Source organism: Ochotona princeps, chromosome 27, assembly GCF_030435755.1.
Source record: "Ochotona princeps isolate mOchPri1 chromosome 27, mOchPri1.hap1, whole genome shotgun sequence".
Classification (NCBI taxonomy): domain Eukaryota; kingdom Metazoa; phylum Chordata; class Mammalia; order Lagomorpha; family Ochotonidae; genus Ochotona; species Ochotona princeps.
Genome location: NC_080858.1, coordinates 10,138,587 through 10,154,931, shown reverse-complemented (window position 1 = coordinate 10,154,931; position 16,345 = coordinate 10,138,587). Strand labels below are relative to the sequence as shown.

Sequence of the window (16,345 nt, the reverse complement as noted above, 5' to 3'; positions counted from 1 at the left end):
ATAAGGAGGAGACTTTATTTTGCTCATAGCTACTTTCCCTATACTTCAGACTCTTTCTTGATAACAAACATTTTAATAAATAGCTATTTGATTCGCAGCTACTAACTAAAAGCAGCAATTTATTGGCAGCTAGAGTAACAAACTTCCAGGACAAATACATCTCAGTATTGACAAAAGCAATTGTACCCAACTCAGGTAGGATTTATACATTATTTCAATTTAAAGGAATAGGTAAAACTTGTCTAATCATGATTTTTAACTCTTAAGGGTTCAGTGTTACTAAAAAAAAAAAGTTAAAATTCTGTTTAATTAGGGATGGACACAGTGGTACAACAGAACAGGAGGCCTACATTCCTTGCAGGAGTGTCACTTGGTATTCTCGTTACTCTGATTTGGATCCTACTAATGAACCATGTGGGAGGGAAGCACATGGCTCAAGCATTTGGGCCCTGCCAACCCTAGGAGACCCAGTTGAACTTTCGGACTTTTAGTTTTGACCATGCCCAGCCCTGGTTATCGTGGGCACTTGGGAAGTGAACTAGCCGACAGATCGTTCTCATTTCTCTTTATTATTTCTTTTTTGCTCTGGTTCCCAATCACATCAAACACTAACAAACTCTACTTAGTTATTAGACCTGATACTGAGGAATACTTAGTCCTCACTCTGTATTTAAAACACTGTCTGCTTAAGACACATTCTTTGCTGTAATTATTCTGGAAAATGACAGCATGTACAAAGTCAAAGGAATTTTGCATATGGAATAAATATAAAACGGAAGATCCAAAATAGAGGTTGCTTTTCTTATACAGTAGTTTCTTCTAACAGTTCCGTTCTTTGTCTAAGCATTTTAACCTTTGGATAAATCAGAGGTAAATCAAAGGCACAAAGGAGTGCCTTCTGCTGGTTATTCTTCAGGAATGATAATATTTACCTATTTTAAGGCTCACAGTTGGGAATACAATTTTCAAATAAATATCTAGAAACAAAACTCAAGTTCTGGCTTTTGACAGAGCCTCTCTTATCACCACACCTGAGGTAGCCTAACTCAACCTCAATCTATATTCATTAACACTTAACTAGAGGCCCGCAAGAATAGTCTCAGTATACCCTGTGATGTTTGTCCATTTGTCTTTTGTGTTCTTAGTGTATATACTATCTAAATCCACAATAGAAGCGTCTGAGAAATATTAACATTATTTTTAATTCCTTGACTCCCATAATTCATAACATGTCTTGCATTTAACAAGATTTTAGTAAGTATAGGTATATTTTTTGTTCACTTCCCTTTAAGCAGCCAAGATTAAAGTTATGACTATATGAAAAAGGTCTTTCCAAATTGCTCTGTATTTCTTTTTCCAAATATTCTAATCCTCTGTGCTGAATGAAATGAAACTAATTATATAGCAGCAGATTCCTAACATATAATTGGCACTCAATGTATTTTTCCTATAAATAAACAACTGAATCAAATGATTCTTTATTTTGTGTCATGGAAATTACATTTGTCTTATCAAGACAGCAGGCAACTTGCACTTAATAATCACTCTGACTTACTTTGGAGGAAGTCACAGTTTAGATGGGTAAGACCTACCAACACACTGATTCATCTATCCATTCATTAGTTAAAAACAAAAAAATTTAGTAAAAGACACCATTATGTCAGGTAGATAGTAGCATATTCAGTAAACCAAAAAAGAATATTTTAAGGTAGATAAGACTATCGAAGCTAGATAATGGAGACATGATGTCTCATTAAAATAATGAGAAAATGCTTCCTGAACAGTGCAAGAATGCAGCAAGGTAGGGAAGGGTGCATTTGATTTCAACAGGCATACAGGAAAGAATCTTCTAAACAGAGAAAAGAACATTAGCAAATGAACGGCACTTATGGAATGGTGCAACATCATGAGTAGACTGGGTGGGCTAAGGGGTTTTAGGAGGAGTAAATGCAGGTATGCAGGTAATGATGAAAGGCAGGAATCGGGTTAAATACAGTGATCTGGGATAAGCATCTGTTTGGAATGGCTAACCCAGAAGTGAAATTCAGAGCTGAAGGCAAAGGAGAAGTAGTAGAAGTTGGTGAGCCACTGATTAACATAATCAAAACAGTATGTTAAGAAGAAACACATTTGAAATCAGTAACTGATAGCAGGTTGAAGATGGGAAGCAGAGCAAGGAGGAGTCGTGGGTGATAAATACAAAGAAAAAGGCATCACTGAACTGTATAATTTAGAGAACAATCGTGCTCACGACAGAAATATAGAAATTAGGAAGGTCAGTTGGGGCAAAGTATGAAATTCAATTTTGAGGAAGTCTTTGTCGATGGCAGGATTTAAAAAAATGGAGTGGTAGTAGTAGTAATCCGAAAATGCCAGACTTCTTTCTGTGGAAGCAAGTAACACAGTATTTTAAACATAAGAGCTAACCAATAATTGTAATTATTTCTCATTGACTTCTTCCAAAATGTTCTCAGTCACTATCATCATTATTCTTGTTTTATAAAAGAAAAAAACTAAGCCATAAAGTGGTTAAGTATCTTTTTGCTACACTACCTTGTCTTGGCACCATACCAGAAAGTAGATCAAGAATAGAATTCCCTCTCCAAGGGAAAAACAGTAAGAAAATAGAGCAGCAAAGAGGAAGAAGGTAAAACAATCTGAATTTTTCAGTCTATCCACTTGTAAGGGACCAGCAAACACGACAGAGCCAAAAAGACAACCAAAAATAGGTTACAGTGACAAAAGCAGAGACATAACTCATAATTATTCTCTTAACAATTCTGCAAAACTAAACATTCTAGACCACGACATTTACTTAACTTATGATTTCCATTTAAATACTCCCTAAATACTTGTTTCTAATTTTCACTTTCTCATACAGGTCTCTAAAACAAAAATAGTTTAAAAGAGGTGTCTTAAGGGACTACTGAATATGGGATACGCAAAACAAAATAACAATTAGTCAACTTTCAAATCCAAAGAGGATATTACTTTTCAGGAGTTGTGTGCCTTAAGTCCTTTGAGTAGCCTTACTCTTTGGGACATGTACAATTACTTGTTTGCTTCTCTTTATAATTAAAGCTGTTGTGAGAAGGCTAATCAACACCAGGAGTTAAATTCTATTGTGTATTACGGATTTATTCACAATAGAATGTTGTCTAGTACGAACAACAAAGCAGTTTGAACAATAAGGCTTAAATTCAAAAGTGCTCATTTGATCAACATAATTTTATCAACTTTGCATTATGTTTTATCAAAGTCAGTTTTATTTATTTTTGAATTTGGGTTATTATGACTTGCTTCATGGTTCTTCCCTTCCTTTTCAGTCTTAGCGTGCTTTGAGCATCTTCATTTCCCAATGAAATTAAGAGTTAGCTTTGGGTTTACTCTGACTATCCCATGTATATTTCATAACCAAGACTATCATATAAAGTATCCAGAAGTCCTTTACATAGAAAGCTTATTTGCCATAAACACAGTTGTTCAGATGTTGACAACATTCTCTCTTCTCTCGTATTCTCTCTGCTACCAGTTTCTGTGGCAGAACACACCAATCTCCATACTTCTACACCCATCACTTCTCGCACACCAAAACCCCATCCATTGTATTGTGATTTACAGTCATGAAAAAGTTCATTGGATCATGGCATAAAACATGGATGGAAACTGAAACACAGATTTCATAGAAACTGTCAAATCCAGATGACATAGAATAAAAAAGAAACAATGGACTTGCTTATAATCCTTACTGTGTATATCATCAGAGTAAAGATCAACACAATGAGCCCAAACATGAACATCTGCAAACAAAACTAATTTCTGAGCTACCTGTACTTAACAGTAAACTTATAATTCTTTTCTGAAATAGAACCTGAGGGCTCTGCACGGCAGCCAAGTGGCTGAAGTCCTCGCCTTGCACGCGCCAGGATCCCATATGGGCGCTGGTTCTAATCCCGGCTGCTCTATTACCCTTGCACCTCCCTGCTTGTGGTCTAAAAAGGTAGATGAGGACAGTTCAAAGCCTTGGCACCCTGCACCCTCACGGAAGACACAGAAGAGGGTTCCTGGCTTCAGATCAGCTCAGCTCTGACCATCATGGCCTCTCGGGGAGTGAATCAGAGCATGGAAGATTTTTCTCTGTTTCTCCTTCTCTCTGTGAACCTCACTTTCCAATTTAAAAAAAAATCATAAAAAAAGAGGAAATGGAATCTGAGTTTATGCAAGATATTGCTTTGCACATTATAAAAATTTAAGGTGTATGTCAAACTAAGTTAACTAGAAACGTTGCCAGTGTTGACAACTTAGAAAGGGCTGCTTGCCCAGGCCTCTTCCTTCACCTATCCTGTCCCATGTTCCATGTGTGAGATGGTCTCTGCAGCACTGCTGCTGAGTGTATGATAAAATCACTCCGTCTGCCGGAAGAGAATGCTGTCCTTCAGACTTCCTCACCACCTGTGAGCTCTTTGTCTGAATTCCTGCTCTTACACAAGAGCTTTACCTGCACGCTGCCATCCCAACACTGTCAGGTAAGCAGGGGAGAATTAAGAAGGGTAAAAAATAAACAAAATGACAATAAAATAAAGGGACGCTCAATGTTGTTTCAGATAATGGTAGAAAATAAAAAGATCCAAAGTTAATGATAGGTAAGATTCAGAAAGAAAATTTCTATCTATATCTGAATGAAATGTGTGTTTCTTACTAGTTGAGCATAACACATTTCAGAAATTCTTGAGTTAATATGCTTAAAGTAAATGTTAAAATCATGTGAAAATGTATTTCGTAGAATTCTTAACAAAACAGGGATTTTTAAAGTAACAATTAAGGACAGCAAAATCCCTTCTAGAACTCACCTGCAGCCAGCATGTGATCAAGTATTGAGGCCTGTTTGGACAGCTTGGGTTTTATATCTGAACCTGGCTCCCAATGGTACCACAGTGCTAATGTGCCCCTTGGAAAGCGACAGGTGATGCTTCAAGAACTCAGGCCCATGTCATCCACATGAGAGACCCAGATTGAGTCCCTGGCTCCTGGTGTCGGCTGTTCCCCAGCTCATCCGTTACTGGCACCTCAAGAGTTAACCAAGGGAATGGAGGCTCTATCTTTGTCTATCACAACTTTCTCACACTCTCTAACAAACAGTTAAAAAATAAATATTCTAAAAATTCATCTTTTCTGTTTTCCTCTTACTGCTGTACTAATTCTAAATCACTAAGTTTTATACCAAAATTAGACAACATTTTATAAACTCAGGACTCCTAGAAATTTTTTTTCTGAATAAAATTTGCTTGATTATTAGCAACATCATAGCTGTGTTATGGAAGCAAAATTTATCTTGACAAGTAAATTTGCCAGCTAACATTTCTTTACATTTTATATTAAAATGAATATTAAATTTAATTAAGCTGTATTGTAATTTTCGATGTTCTGTTACTTAGATATTAGAATTCATTACAATAAATCTCACAAGTCTAAATGAACATAAATGTAATCGAATTTTTATGACTCTTAATACAAAAATCACTCTTAAGAAACAAAAATCTAGAAAATAGTTTAACAGACTTCTAGCTTGTTGTAAAAAAAAATCAGTTTTCTCATGATTTGCAAGGATCTGGTAAAAAGTACTTTCAACTTAATAAATAGCCTACCATTTTGTTTTTACTTTTATTAGAATCACTGACAAATGTGATTTTGTTTTTTCAAAACTAGAAGCTCCTGTGTCTGTTACTCATCAGTTCATCACAGAATCTCTTGCAACCATCAAATACACTAGATTGCAAGTCTTTTTTAAAAAAATTAAAAATGATCAAGACTTTCAAATGTAGAAAATTTTCTTTTTAAGTTGTACATAAAATGATCAAATGTCTGAACTGCAGAGAAAACACAAGTCCATAAACACTAATTTGTTAAGTGTTATTTAATTCATGCATTATTAAATCTTGACATTAATCACAAACAGAAAAAAAAATGTTTAACCTTCAGCCATCTGCAGGTTAAAAAGTCAAAGTCCTTTTGTTCTCATTATTTACAAATTGCTTGAAAGGATCTAGCAATAAGCTCTGCGATTCTAGAGCTTGTTATTTATAGTTAAAGAGAGTATACTTTTTAAGGAAATAAAAAAAGCTTTTTTTCATTTCAGTGTGGCTTTTTGCCTGACAGTTCTAAGTCCACAGGATGTGGAGGGATGATTTAAATTTTACATCAAAATTGTGACTGCACTAAGACTTTTCCCCCTTCTCAAGGGAGGCATTGTTCTTCCTTTCCACAAGCAGGCGTGACAGCGCCAGACTGGAGTCATACGGCTGGTTGCTGGTCTCTGAGTCAGCGTGAAAGTGCTCACCTCCTGAGTCCCCCCAGATGCTCGGCTCCTTGGGTGTCTGCAAGCCGAGAACACAGTGGCCACATACCCCATGCCTGGGACAGACAGCACTGGAGGGGAGTGGGACCTAGCGATTCCAAAAACAAAACAAAAACAAACAAAAAAGACCCTCTGCCAGTGTGCCTCAGACTAGCCATTTATTAAAAATGTAAAGTAACCAACCAACCCCCCCCCCCAAAAAAACCCTGATGCCTTTTATTTAATATGAGTACCTTTTTATCTGACCCAGAAGTTCAGAGAACTGATTGAACAAATTGACTAACAAGTAATTGCGTGCTTCTGGCTTAGAGAAATGAAGTATTCAAAATCAGAAGCTTTCTGGATTATTTTTTTCTGAGACATATGGTTGCCACATGTACAAATTTCAGGTTACGCCTAGCTGGACAGCCACTGGAACAACACTGCATGAAATGCTCATCTAGTCTCCAGATCTCTAATGGGTATTTTTTTAAACCGTCAGTAGATTTCCTGTAACAGGGACCCTCTTCTCCACTCTTTGAATCACAACAATTGCTACTGAGAGAGGGATTAATTCAGTTTCTATTGTTCTATCCCTGAATGAACCTGTCAGGGAAGTTGGAGAGTTTTCTGGGTCTTGTGTGTCTATGCAACCATGTGTGTGCCTAAGGACAGCATGAAAACAAAACCAAAAAAAAAAAAAAAAAGGGGGGGGGGTGAAGAGGAAGCAAAAAACAAGGAGGAGGAGGAGGAAGATGAGGAAGAGAGCAAAGGCTTCGCGATCTAATGATACGTTAACAGCCATTGATTATTTTCTAAAAAAACCTATTAAGGATTGAACCACACATTAATTTAATTACAGTCAGAAGCTTTCATTTACCATAAAGTGCAAAATTATTTGTTTGAAAGTTTTGTATAGGTCAAGGAAACGCTAAAGAAGCAGAAACAAATTCCTTCTGATTTGTTAATGCCTGTAGGGGAAACTCAAAGGATGTGTAATTCCCAAATACCACTAACCTCTCAAGAATGCCAGCTAATTTTTTCCCTCATGTTATCCTCATAAGCAGATGTCCATATACACATTTGTGCATGTTTCCATATAGCATGAATGGCCATGCCAGTGATAACTTATAGAAGATGGATTTTTCAAGCATAAACATCACTGGTGAGTTGAGGGACATGCACCAAGTCAATCAGTAGTTTAGGGAAGCAAAGGCAATTGTTTTGTCTCAGTGATATTGATTCCTGTACAAAGCCATTATTTTGCATGTTTTTATACCTTGGTTCTAGCAGCCCTCTTACGACTTCACATTACTGTAATGAGAAAGCTACGAAGAAGAAATGCAGTTTTCTAACTTCTCTAACACAATACCCTTATGGAGTTACATTGAGGCTTCTGCCCCATCTCCTTATCTGGGCTTCCTCTCAAAGGACACTTCTTTGAACCCATCCCTAGCCTGTCCTTCTTCTCTCATGTTACAGGGTAAATTAAAAAAAAAAGTAGAAATTGTTCTATAATCAAAAGTAATTTGTTCATAGCATGGTGTGTGGTTTGACATAAATACTGCGACATGTGTAATTCATTTGGTATCTAATAATGATGACCAAAATTATTGGGTCTGCAGTCAAGTTTTAATTCCTTTTATTTTTCAAAGGTCATTGTAGAATCAAGCAAGCTAACCCATCTAGAGCAAAGTTTTGCCAAATGGTTTCCTCCCAGCAGCATTCAGCAGGGAGTACTGGACATCAGCACCAGATCATTAGGAACTAACTAGCCCAGGGAAGAGAAATACAACAACCCCTTTGGCTCTTCAGAATCCAAACAACCCTGATGAAGAATAGTTTCTGGGCCCAGCACAGTAGCCTATTGGTTAAGTCCTCTTATTGCAAGTGCGGGGATCCCACATGGGTGCCAATCCATGTCCCAGCAATTCCACTTCCCTTCTAGCTCCCTGCCTGTACTCTGGGAAAGCAGTAAAGGAAGGCCCGTGGGACCCTGCACCTGTATGGGTGACCCAGAAGAAGCTTCTGGCTTCAGACTGTCTCAGCTCCAACCTTTGTAGCCACTTAAACCAGTGGATGGAAGACCTTTCTCTCTGTATATCTGACTTTCCAATAAAAAGAAATAAATTTTAAAATTAAAAAAATGAAAAAGAAGAATAGTTTTTACACTGTGAAGTTTGAGCCAGTTCAGGGCACTCATTTCTTTCCACAACCCAGAGAGACATGGCTGCAGTCTTTTTCTACAGCAGCTGCTGAGAAATGTACAAAGCAGAAAATATTTATGTTATATTCAAAATAAAGAGTAAGGAACATATATACAAGGCACAAATCTTTCCTAGAACAAGAGCTTCTTAAGAGAGAAACAGGCATATTCAGCAAATTAAATTTTTGGAACTTCCCAGAAGAAATGAAATATTTGCCATCATAATCATGAGACCTCCAAAATAAGGGTGCAGCAGGAGAGACGAGCAGCATCTCTCCAGCCCAACGCCAAGCAGCGCTCAGCAGTTCGAGTCATATTCACAAGAAGCCTGGGCTTCTTTACTGGTTCCTTTCCTGCCAAAGCTCCTCTGATTGGATGAATAGGAATTAGATCCATAAGCGTCCCTATTTTTTCTAGTTTGACTTCTCAACTTATCTCATGTCTTAATTTTTTATCATTTATTCCCACCCTTAATCCTTCTGGTGTCAATACACTGCCTGTTGTTTGTTAAAAAAAAAAGAAAAGCTTAAAAGCATGGGTTATATAGCCATAGTGCTGTAAGTTAGGAATGTTAGCTCTTTCCTATAAATGGGTAAGAAGTGTTCAGTAACTAGCTTCCCACCCCCAGGAATGAAAAAGCACAGAGAATGGTATGTACAGCAGAAAAGAAAAAAAAAGACAACCAATACCTAGGGATTATGTAACAAGGAAAGCAGATCAAGAAGATCGCAGCCAAGAATTCCAACAGGACTATCAGACAGGATCACTGTCAACTTCCCATGTGGTCATACTTCAAAAGTATGTCCTAAATAGAAACCTAACTTTCCCATGCTGCTGTTCAATCAGTCCTATGGCCAAGCACACACAATGTAGATACTGTCACCAGAATACAAAGATCTACTTTTAGATTGTAACTTGAGGTCGCAATATAACTGTGCTTGGTCTTACTGTTTGTTAAAACAGAGCAAAGCAACTCTTTAACTCATCTAATGAAGTTATAAATTACTCTCGCAAAATCTGTCTCGGTACCAAAATTTAAAAAGAATCAGGGTATCCGCTTTAAAAACCAGTAAAGCAAAAGATAATTAACCAGCAGCAAAATCATCAAGCTAGAAGCCTGTACTTCCACAAAGTGTTTATCATTTGCCATTTTACAGCTACTGCATCTGCCATCTTTTCGGCTGTTTTCCTCTGTGTCCCCCAAAGCTTAACAAAGGCCCAGCTGTATAAACTAGTCCGGTCAAAGGACATAGTTAAGGGATGGATAGGACAGGGAGGGGTGTCTAACATGCTGACCACTGTCTTAGCTTGTGAGGATAAAGGACCCTTGATGGAGAAAAGTAACCATCCATTGCTGTTTTCTTTTTTTTTCTAACCTCATTACCACATGCTAGAACATTTTTTTCCACTACCCAAACACCCCCATTCCAATGTCCCACAACTGAAAGCCCTTTGTGTTGCAAAGCAGACCAAATCCTCCCCATCCTCTCTTTTCCTTCTCTCTCTCTTTTTCATTGCCGGCAAGTTTATGGAGGCATGATCATTTAAACACTTGTTAAAATACACATCTTTCTCTCTAGCACACCATCCACATAAAGTTAGTGTAGATGTTTTTAATAGCTAAATAAAAGTTAATTCATGTGGATTCCTTTTCACCAAAACATTATCAACAGCTTTTGATTTCCAGATAGTTATTTATGCTAGGGACTCTGAAAGATGATACATCCCTCTAAAAGCTAGTAGAGTATGTATAGAGGAGATGGAATGAGCAGGGAAGTCAAGCATGTTTCAAAGAGCACGTTTCTTGTGGAATACCTATTTCAAATGGTCCTTGCTGTGTATGAACAACGTGTAGCAATTGCTAGATAGGACTCTCTTATGTGAAGGAACGTTTAGACTGAGCTAATTAATCCTTCCCAAATCTTAGCTCTCATGGGTCCAAGAACATCAAACCCTGGGGAAGATTTTCTAGACATTTTTAATATACATTTCCTATTTCCAAGTTTGTCATTCTTACATACTATGCTGACATTATTTACAAGTATTGAAGGCAAATTCCCTCAATGATGGCTACCACAACTGCACTCGTCAAAGAGCCAGCCAAATACACCAAAGGAATCCTTGGGTAGGAGCCACCAGACCTATACGGACAGCGCTGCATCATCCACAAAGTTAGTTCTATTCTGGGTGTCCTTTGAGGTTGGGGCAAATATTTGAACATTATTAAATCCTCTATTTATCCAAAGACCACTGCAGCTGCAGTACAAGGCTTCCTCACATGGTCCTGCCAATGACCTAAAGGGATTATCCTTTGTCAGGGAGGGTAAAAAGTGATTCCTTCACAAATCTGTATACTTTTCTATTTAACACGAAATGTATGTCTCTAACAGAAAACATAGTCTCCCTAAAGTAAACGATGAACTGGAGTGGTTTGCATGGTCCACCTCTTCCCACATTCATGGCTGTTGTGGGTATAGGCAACAGCTGCACATATATCAACCTGCTCCTCATGGTAACCTACTCTCAGAAACACTGAAGTAGTTGCTTTCCAACAGTTGGTTCCACTGAAACAAACTGGAAATGCCCAAGTATACCAAATAATAATGCCTGTCAATATCAGTTCCAAACCATCATCTAGGACTGAAATACAGAGGGCACAAACAACAAAAAAAAATTCACTGAAAAGAAAATGTTTAAAAACTCACGTCTTTACCAGGAAGAACTTCTCAACTTGCCTTTTCTTAAAATACTTAACTCTCACAGAAAGTTTGTAGACACTCTATTCACCACTGCTCAAACACCTAAAAATGATTATTTAGAAAACTAAACATCAAAGATAGCACTATTCTAGGACATATGATACTAATTAAAACTGCATCATTCCAGTTAAAATATGCTAATTGTTAAAAGGTAGATAAGACACTCAAGTTCATTAACATCAGAGAAATGCACCTAAACCTCAAGAAACTTCCATATGTAGGATGTAAAATAAAAAAAAGAATGACAATAACGTAACAGGGGAGACAGGAAAACTGAAACTATCATAGATGAGCGTTAGTACAGCCATCTGGAGAAACAATTTCTAAAGTTTTGCATGATTTTTAAATTTATATATTTGAAAAGTAGAGAGAGAGAGAGAGAGAGAGAAGCAGAAATGGAGACTAGAAGCTTCAGTCTAGTAGTTCACTCCCTGAATGTTTGCCATGGCAGGAATGGGCCATCCTAAGGGCAGAAGCACAACACAGATCGTAGCAGTCAGACACTTGGGTCATCACGGCTGCCCTGGTCCGCGGCCGAGGGAATCGTGAGGCCAGAGTAGGAGCTCAAGCAATCCAATGTAAGATGCAGGAATGCATCTTCATTGTCATGTTAAACAGCCAGCCACCCCAGCTTGGTAGTTTCAAAGGGTTCAAGAATCTCCAAATGACCCAGGTAAAAATCCAAGACAAACAGAACAAAACTGATACACAAATGTGTACAACAGCATTTTTCATTATAATCCAAAACATGGAAATGACCCAAATAGCTATCAGATGATGACTAGGAAAACAGAATCTGCCATGTCCATTGACTGGAGTATTTATTTGATAGTAAACAGGAATAAAGTACTAATATGAGATGAACTGTAGAAACACTATGCTATATAAAAGAAACCAGTTAGAGTAATACATATGGTATGACTTCATTTATATGAAAAGTCCAGAATAAGCAAATTTATATAGACAAAAAATAGATCGGTGGTTGTCTAGGACAGGGGTCGGGGGATAATTTTGGAGTGACTGCCAGTGAGTACAAGGTGTCATTCAGAGTGATGAAAATATTCTAAAATTAGATTGTGGGGATGGTTGCCCAATTCTGAAGTACTAGAAACCACTGATTTATACACTAAATTGGTAAAGTTTATGGGATATAAATCATATTTCAAGAAAGAATTATCTTTAAACCCTACAAAACAGATCCTATTGCCTCAATATTACTTTAAGAAACCAGTTCAGATTTACTATGTAAGTTGATAAAGGTCTCACTACGAAGTAACTGAACCCGAATTCAGATATTTACCTGCTCCACAACTCTGATCCTCCATTGCACGTAGCTTTGCTGTTAACTCCAGTCCAAAAAACATGACATAAAAAACTCCAGAAGTAAACAATTTTCAAGTTTTAATTCAGATATCACTCTGAGGAGATGACCAAATCTCACGTGCTCCCACTCTGTCCACCCCTAACATCCTCCTCCCTCCGTTTAGCACAGGTATGCTGAATATGCAACCCACCTGTTAGTCACTTAGCCATCCTGGGGACCAGACTGACTACTAAAGTATCACAGCACATGTGCTCAAGTGACTCTTACATAGTGGCCTAGTGTTATGTCACAATGCTTATGTCATTTACCTCATTGTACCTCATCACGCGGGCATTGTTTTCTATCGCATCATCGCAAGAGGTGAGTGCAGGACAATAAGACACTTAGAGAGTGAATATCTAACTTTTAACATAGCATATTATGATCGTTTTAATTTTGCTCACTGTATCTGATTTTCAAATTAAACTTGATCATGGCTTTGTATGCACAGAAAAACAGAGTACATGAAGGATTTGATAAAACCTCTGGCTCTAGGCATCCACTAGGAAACTTAGAACATATTCCACACATTTTAATCATAACCACAACTCAAATCGAGAACACTTTTCTAAAACAAAATGTGTATTTCTGTATTACTTATATTTACTTATTTATTAGTTTGAAAAGCAGAAGGGGAAAAGACATATCTTCTATCCACTGGTTCCTTCCCTTAATGCCTGCAACAGCCATGGTTGGCCAAAGGTAGGAGTCGAAAACCCATCCCAGTCTCCCCATGGGTAGCAGGGGCCTTCCAAGGTGCCTTAGTGGGGATCTGTATCAGAGGAGACTGTCTCAGGCACAACACAGAATGAGGGGATGCCATGCTGTGCGGCTTAATGTGCTTGGTTACAATATCCATCTCATCTTTTTAAAAAATTAATTAATTTATTATTTATTTTGGAAAGTCAGATTTTCAGAGAGGAGGAGGAGACAGACAGAAAGAACTTTCATGTACTGGTTCGCTTCCCAACTGGCCACAATGGCCAGAGCTGAGCTGATCTGAAGCCAGGAATCTCTTCTGAGTTTCCCACATGGGTATAGAGTCCCAAGGCTTTGGGCCATCTTTGATTGCTTTCCCAGGCCACAAGTAGGGTGCTGGAAGGGAAGTGGGGTAGCCGGGATGCAAACCGGCACCCATATGGGATCCTGCATGCAAGGAGAGGACTTTAGCCAATAGGCTAATGTGACAGGCCCCTATATAATCTTTTTAGGAAATAAAGAACATCTTTGTGTCAGAGAATTTAAATATATGCATTAAAATTGATTTTGCCTCAGCCCATTAGAAATGCATTTCTCATTTCTGTCCCTTTTACTGAAAGGCAAACTTTCAGTGAACATTGCTGTTAGTCTGATACCAGCCCAAGGTTTCTTCTTTCTTCTTCTTCTTCTTCTTTTTTTTTTTTTTGTAATATGCTTCTAAAATTTTTGTATGGGGGAAAGGCAGAAAATAACAAATAGGAATTTCCACAAAAGCCAACAACAACCAGGTCTGGCTGGTGTCAGGAACCAGGAACTCAATCCAGGTTTCTCTAGTGGATGTGAGGAGCCCAGTGACTTGACCCATCATTACTAATTCCCAAAGTCTGCAATGTGTAGGAGGGTAGCATTAGAAGCCAAATCTGGAAAACCAACGAAGAAATCCAGAGGCAGGTGTATTTATACTTAGGCTACACATCCATTCCCATCTTACGTTTTTAAGAACTTGCTTTATAATGTTACCTTGTTGCATCTATTCCTACCAGTTATGGCAGGTCCTTTCCTGCACCCTCTAACTATACATTCCCAATGGATGATTATTAATTCTTTTTATAAGTCTTGCTAAGGTTTTAGTGCTTAGAAAAGACACTGAGTTATGCAATGACTAAATAGTCTACCATAATTTAATCCAGATTTCATTCTTGTTAATAAAGGTCAAGCTTTCAGAAGGTAACTTACCCCTCTATCAGAGGAAATTACTGAAGGAAACATAACATTTGGAAATATCTTTCAAAACTATTATTATCGTTGAGAATGTTAAACTTTCATCTCCAGAACCCAATGTTAAATCACTTTCTGAAAAATCAACTTTGGGCCAAGTGCAATAGCTCAGTGAACAAATCCATGACTTCATGCACCAGGATCCCATACTCACGCCATTTCATGCCCTGGCTGCCCCACTTCCCATCCAGCTCCTCGCTTGTGGCCTGGGAAAGCAGTAGAGGATGGCCTAAATCCTTGGGACCCTGTACCCATGTGGGAGACCCGAAGGAAGCTCCTGGCACCTGGCTTTGGATCAGCCTAACTCTGGCTGCTGTGGCCACTTGGGAGTGAGTCAGCAGATGGAAGATCTTTTTCTCTGTGTCTGCTTTTCTCCATGAATCTGCCTTTCCAAAATAAATAAATAAATCTTTTAAAAGCCCACAACTTTGTTGGAATTATATAATCAAGCATTAAAAATGTTTTCAAACAGGATGTTTTCAAATTTTGTCAGAGTAGCTGGTTTACAAATATGTACCAGCCATTCTAAGTGTAGAGAATCATCTTCGATTGTTTATATCCATTATGCTTCCATTTATGTTAGTATTTTTAATTAATTTAGGGCAATTCAATATTTTCCCAGACAAGTAACTTTAAACCAGTTTGGAAACTCAGGATTTCCTTGTAGCATATATATCCAGAAACAAGTATTCCTATTTTCATTTCTTCGAAAATAATTTAAACTGCATTGTGGTAGAGTAGCAAAGAAATGCATTAGAGAGAAGAGGCAAAGACATCTGGGTAAAAAAAAAAATAGTTACAAAAGGTAGAAATGTGAGCAGTAGGGAACCAGGGCTTTAGATATGTGAGGACCCAGATGAGAAAAAAGTCAATTTTGATTTTCTTTACTAATTAGTGAATTGTCCTTAAAATACGTTAGTAGTTCAAATTTATTGACTTATGTCTCTCCTCAAATGTAGCATACTTTTGTGTTAGAGGAAGTGATGCATTCGAAAGCTTCTAGATTAATATACAAAATCTTGGCCCAGTGAGGTAGTGGCTTCTTGCAGTGCCTGGACACTGTACCGTTGCTGGTTAGATTGTCAATTGTTCCACTTTCAATTCCATTCCCTCCGAATGCGTGCTGGGAAGCAGTGGAAAATGGCCCAATTCTTGGATCCTCACATGTACATCTACCTTCAGCCTGGTGTAACTGTGGCCATGGAAGCCATCTGGAGAACGAACCAGCAGGTAGATGACCTCCCTGTTGTCTCTCCCTGTAACACTGTCCCATAAATAAATAAGACCTTGCTTTTCCAATCTTCATCTTCATTGCTAAAAACCCATCTAAAATGCAGAAGAAACTTTCAATAAAAATCAAAGCAAGTTTACTACTGGTTTGTAAACTCTAAGCCACAGACAGAATTACTTATTTCTCAAGGAAAAAAATACGCAGATTCTAACATAGCACCTTATAACTAAAAGTACAGGGTGATGGTTAATAACATAGGCTGTGATAAGCAAATTTGCACTGAATCTTAGTCACATACTTTTCTCAGCTCTGTAATTGCCACTGCGTAACTTCATTCAATAACCATCTTCCCATTACGGGCCATGTAAGCAGAGCGTTAGGCATGCCTTTTCAGACAAGTACACAAGCATATATAAAAGCAGGTAGCACTGCCCACACATAAAATATGTTTCATACATGCTGTCTAATCACTCAG

At 37.9% G+C, this 16,345-nt stretch overlaps 1 protein-coding gene across 6 annotated transcripts in view; it reads right to left on the bottom strand.

The window, feature by feature from the left end:
* Positions 1 to 16,345, bottom strand: part of SOX5 (SRY-box transcription factor 5) — a 569,607-nt gene that overhangs the window by 350,941 nt on the left and 202,321 nt on the right. For 4 of the 6 annotated variants that reach the window (XM_058655908.1, XM_058655911.1, XM_058655912.1 and 1 more), the window contains exon 1: positions 12,814 to 12,890. The exons of 1 other annotated variant lie outside the window; for it this stretch is intronic. The gene's annotated coding sequence lies outside the window, so the exon portion shown is untranslated. Of the gene's footprint in view, positions 1 to 11,245; positions 11,342 to 12,813; positions 12,891 to 16,345 lie in introns of those variants that run through there. One more of the 6 variants, XM_058655910.1, reaches the window with a different exon arrangement.